Consider the following 5439-nt stretch of genomic DNA (forward strand, 5'->3'; position numbering starts at 1 on the left):
TGGGTGGGTGGGTGGATGGGTGGGTGGATAGGTGGGTGGGTGGATGGATGGATGGGTGGGCGGGTGGGTGGTTGAGTGGATGGTTAGATTAGAGGGATGAAAGGTAGTGGGTGAGCAAATTTGACTAGATAGATGAATGGATGGAGGAATGGATGAAGGAATAAGAGACAAGGATGCTGCTACAGCTCTTCTCAGATTTTGGTCTTCTCTGTTCCCACCTAAGTGACTTGCACCTATAGTGTTCACCCCAACTCTAATTTGCCCTGCCCTGAAAAGGTTGAGGGAACAACTGGGAGACCACAGTACCCCTTCTCTTTGCTCCCAACTTTCAGTTCTCCTTGGGGTGTCCTGAGAGCTCCCCTCAAGACCCCACATCAACCCCTTGGGGGAAGGAGATAGCCTCTGTCCTCAGCACAAATGCCTGAACGTTTGAGCCTTTTGCCTGTTACAGTGGCTCCCACTTTGGGGGTGGTTTTACATCTCTTTAGTTGCCTTGAAACTAAAAACAAAACTGAAAATTTTCCTCAAATAATAATACACTTTAAGGTTAATTAACTAAAATTACTTTTGGTGACTTGATCTTAAACTCTAAAACAATTAGAAACTTTGTACTGACCTGTTCCAAAGTAAATTAATTAATTTTAAAGGACACACATCTCCTACCAAAACACCATGTAGTTAAGAGATCCTTATTTAATCACCCCCAAATCAAGTATGAATGTCTTTAAGCTGATTAGCTAAACAACAAAGAAAAAGTGGAGCAAACAAAATCAGATACTTGGTGGATGCAAAAACACTGAAGTGGGGCATCAAAAGGTGAACAGAGCACTGGGTTAACAGAGTTTTAGGGAATATAGCAGACACCCCATTTTTCTCTCCAGGATCCCTTATCCCAACTCAGAGAGACTGGAGCAGGAACCTTCACACCTGAGTTCTGGGCCAGGGGCAGCCTGTGAGCCCTGTGCTTACCCCACCACAAGAGGCCATCACTAACGTTCAGGAAGTACCTGCCATCTTTGCCCCGGGCCAAGCCCCTCCCACGAGGGCCTCATTTCATCCAGACACCAGCACTGTGATCTCCGTCTGCCAGATGCAAAGCCGAGGTTCAAAACAGGAAGTGGCAGATATAGGAACAAAATTCGCCTTAAAGAATGTCTACCTCATATTCCCATGAAGTAGATAAAGCAACCGAAGGTTAGAGCAGACCAGACCACACAGCCGGCGAGGGCAGACTAGACTTCAGTTGTACAAACACTAGTGCAAGTGTCGAGTGAATGAGACAGATAGTGGATGCCGGAACCTTCATTTGGAAGATCAGTTTCTGCAGGGGTGTGAAATGGTGGTGAATAGAAGGACAGATAAACAGGACTGGTCAGGGAAGACTTCCTGGAGGTAGGGGGCATTGACCAACGCAGAGCATCTGGCAGGACCAATGTCCCCCGGAATTTCCGTGGAAGTGGAGGAAAGGAGATCCCCCGCTTTTCTCTCCCCCTGGGCACTCTCGTGCAGCTGGAGTCAACAGAGTAGCTGCTGGTTCCCCAACTTTGAGTAAAACTCCACCCCCTAGCAGGGCAAGAGGGGCAGAAGCAGCCAGCAGCCTCCCATCAAGCCTTGACAGGAGTTGTCACCAGTGCAGAGCCAGCGGGGGTGGAGTGGGGCCCTGTCTGGCCCCAGCCCCACTGTTTACCTGTCTGAGCTGTTGCTGGAACCATTCATCTCAGTGAAGGATGACACGGCCTGCCTCCTGCCTCCTACTCTCAGCTCCTCCACTGGGCATTCCACGTCTGCAGATCTCCAGAGCGTTCCAAGCCTCCTAGATGTGGCCCCTGAGCGCCTGCTCCTTCCTGGCCAGCCTTGCCCCAGGTGTGCACTTCCTCCCATGCACTGAACAAGCAGACGGCCATCGGCTGCATGCCACCTGCATGGGTGCCAGGCCCCGTGCAAAGGAAGCACCTGACGGCCATGACTTCCTGACTCCTCATCTACAGGGTGGCTATGAAGGAAGACAGAAACAGGTGATCACATTTCTATGTGGTCAGTGAGGTGGGGGAGTCCACATTAGCTGGAGTGATCAGACCACAGTGGAGGCCGGAGCTGCTAATTCTGCCGAAAGAAGTGGAGAGGGATGGGAAAGCCGTAGACAGGGGACCATCAAGGGTGTCCTTGAAGGAGAGGTAGGTGTTGTCAGGTGGACCAGGGACAAAGCATTCCGGGCACATGCCGGGTACATGACCATGTGCCTGGGTGCTCCACACGTGACCTGCAGTCAGTAGTGACCAGGTGTCCATGTGTGGGAAGGGGCTGGTAACTTCCACAGGGCTTTTTGAGCACCCTCTTTCTGGAAAGCGCCCTGGTCATTGGTCCTCTACCCCTCCCAGGTTCCTGTAGCATTTGCAGATTGTACTTATAGGACACATAAAAGAACAAAACTCACCTTCTGGTGTAACGCTTCCAGCCCATGCTCCCGCTGTCCCAGGATCACAGGCCCCTTGAAGGCGAGAGTCATGGCTTCTATTTCCTGACATTTGTCATCCCCCATCCCTGGCCCTGGGTTCAGTACAAGCGTGAAAGTATATGTGATGTTCAAAAAAGATTTATTAAAGTGGCCGGGCATGGTGGCTCACGCTTGTCATCCTAGTGCTTTGGGAAACCAAGGTAGGAGGATCACTTGAGGCCAGGAGTTTGAGACCAGACTGGACAGTGTAGTGAGGCCTCGTCTCTACGAGGAAAAAAAAAAATTAGCTGGGTGGTTATGTGTACCTGCAGTCCCAGCTACCCTGGAGATTGAGGTGGGAGGATCACTTGAGCCAAAGAGTCCGAGGCTACAGTGAGCTGAGATCATGCCACTACACTCCAGCCTGGGTGACACCATCTCTATTTAAAAAAACAAAAATTAATTAGCAGAATCCTTGGTGAATGGATGGGTCGCTGCCACCTCTGCAGGTGTGTGTGTGATAAGACCACGCATGGCGAGTTCTCAGAACGTAGCAGGTGTTCAGGAGATGATGCTTCAGGCCACCACCCTCCCCACTCATGTGACTCTCAGGACCCAAGCTGCCTCAGAGCTCACAGGGGACAGAGGTGAGTGGGGGGATACTTCCCCTTCCACTTTCTTATCTGTGATGTGGGTAAATAGGAGGTCTCTTCCAGCTACGACAGCCTTTGTTTTTTTCTTTTTTTTTTTTCCTGGTACACTCACCCTGGGACAGCCTTTGGACCCCACGCCCTCTGTCCCTCACGCTGCTGCCGAAACTCAGGACATCTGCAGTCTGGTGGTTATGTCCACGGATCCTTGGGACTGGCACGCCTGAGTCTGGAACCCAGCTCCCTCCCATCCCACTGCGAATGCTGGGAACAGTCCCTGCTCCTCACTGAGCTTCAGGGTCCCCATCTCTAATCAAGGACTCTGAAGGACTCACCCTTCCCTGGTGAGCTTCTGTGAAATGAATGAGATGCAGTGTGCACAGGGCTTTGCAGTGTTCTCAGTAAATGTTATTAGCATAACCATCATTTAGCATCCTAAGATTACCTCCTCCTCCAGGAAACCTCCTCTGACTGAGCCTAACAGAGGTAAAAATCTCCCCCTTTTTGCTTCTGCTCAGCAGCTCCCAACTTATACTCTGTAAGCCCTCAGATCAGGATAGAACAGCAAAGCTGCTCTGGCCTTAGTCCTCACCGCAACTCCAGCTCCAGCCCCAACCCTGGAGTGCAGAGAGGTCTGGTTTGTGCAGTTTAAGTCGGAGGGTCATTTCTGGGCCTAGGCTCCATTCAAATGGGGGATCCCAGAGGGTGGGGACCATGTCCTATAAACTCACCCCAGTGGCTCCAGAAAGGCTCCACAGGACATGGGACATGCCAGTGGCCAGCTACCCCACAGCTGGGGTCCTCATGCTGAAGGCGAGACATCCTCACCAGCAGTGGCACTGGCTGTGCCTGTCACCCTCACCTGGGACATCAGGCTGCCCTGCCCCATCACCCTCAGGGCTAAGGCCTCCCCACGTTCGCTGCAATATCCACTGCCCTTGGGCTCACGGCCACCCTATCTGTGGCACTCTCTGTATGAACTCTGCCCCATGACCCCGGCTGGATTGGAGGACGCCTTCTCCAGCAGCCTCCCGTCGGTAGCCAGCAGCAGGGCAGGGCTGGGGCGGGAGCAATGGGACACTGGAGCCGGGCCAAGCTACACTGGGAAAGGGGCACTTTAATCCTCAGAAGACACTGACGGAGGCTGCTTTCCCCGTGGCCTCTTTGCCCAGGGGTCTGGTGAGAACCCCTGTGAGCGTGGAGACAGGAGATCCCCAGAAAGCAGCATTGGGGAGGGGGCCTGCTCACCCTGGGGGAATGGGGCCTTCACAGTCTAGGTAGGAAAAGCGAAGTAGCTTGGCAGAGAGCCGGCTCCCCCTACCCACTCACCCTGGCCACAGATGTCCTCCCCAGCCTCCGACATCCCACCTCATTGCTTGGTCTTCTCCTTAGCCCTTCCCACAACCTGAAACCCCCCACCACAGTGTGAGCTCTTCGGGAACAAACATTGTCTGGTTTGTCACAGGTCCCCAGTGTCTGGAACAAAGCCTGGAGCATGGTGGGTGCCCAATAGATCCTCATTAGATTAATGACCACACTCTTTTAATCCTTACACACACCTTTGCTGTAGACAGCATCAGTTCTCTTTTGCAGATGGGGAAACTGAGGCTCCAAGAAAAGAGGGGAATTGGGTAATCTACAAACCCAGTAACCAGTGGGGCCTAATTCAAACCCAGGCCTCTCACCTCCTGACCACAAGCCGGGTGCATGATGACAGCAATTAGTTGGTTCAGCGTAAAGAAAAACAGAGGAACACACTGGCCGGCTGGCTTTTGCTCCCCTCAGCCTCCCTCCCCAGGAGGGTCGTGCAGCCTTTAGTTGGGGTATGGGTGGATTTTATTCTGAGTTAAGTAATCTGTGATCAGCCCCTTGTGTTAACAGCTGTCACGTGTAGCCTCAGCCTCCAGCCTTGCCCCTGAGAGGATCCGTGATAAACAGACACCCGTGACAAACAGTGGAGCTGAGGGGCAAGGGATGGGCAGGGTGGGCAGGGAGGGGCAGGAAGCAGGGCTGGCCTGTGACCTGTGGACGTGGATAGAGGCTCTGGGCCCTACTCGTGGCCTGGAATTGACTAGACGCATGCTCTGTGTACCAGGTGCTATTCCCAGCACTTTCCATGCATCACCTCAGTTCATCCTCACAACCATCCTTGAAGATCCTCAGCATCATTCTGCCCAGAGTCCGGATGGGGAGATAGAGCCCAGGAGAGGTTGAGCTACTTGCCCAAAGTCACACAGCTGGAAAGTCAAGAAACCAGCACTGGGACGCAGGCACTGTGGCTTCAGAGCCCAGCCCTGGCTCTCCCATGTCTGGGGGAGGAACGCAGCTTCAGAGCCGGATTCCGGCCTGAGTTGC

The 5439-nt window shown here is 53.1% G+C and overlaps 1 pseudogene; it reads right to left on the reverse strand.

The window, feature by feature from the left end:
- Positions 1-2460, reverse strand: part of LOC108308605 — a 15586-nt pseudogene extending 13126 nt beyond the window's left edge.
- Positions 2461-5439: the final 2979 nt, after the last annotated feature.

Source organism: Cebus imitator, unplaced genomic scaffold (assembly GCF_001604975.1).
Source record: "Cebus imitator isolate Cc_AM_T3 unplaced genomic scaffold, Cebus_imitator-1.0 Scaffold87, whole genome shotgun sequence".
Lineage (NCBI taxonomy): Eukaryota > Metazoa > Chordata > Mammalia > Primates > Cebidae > Cebus > Cebus imitator.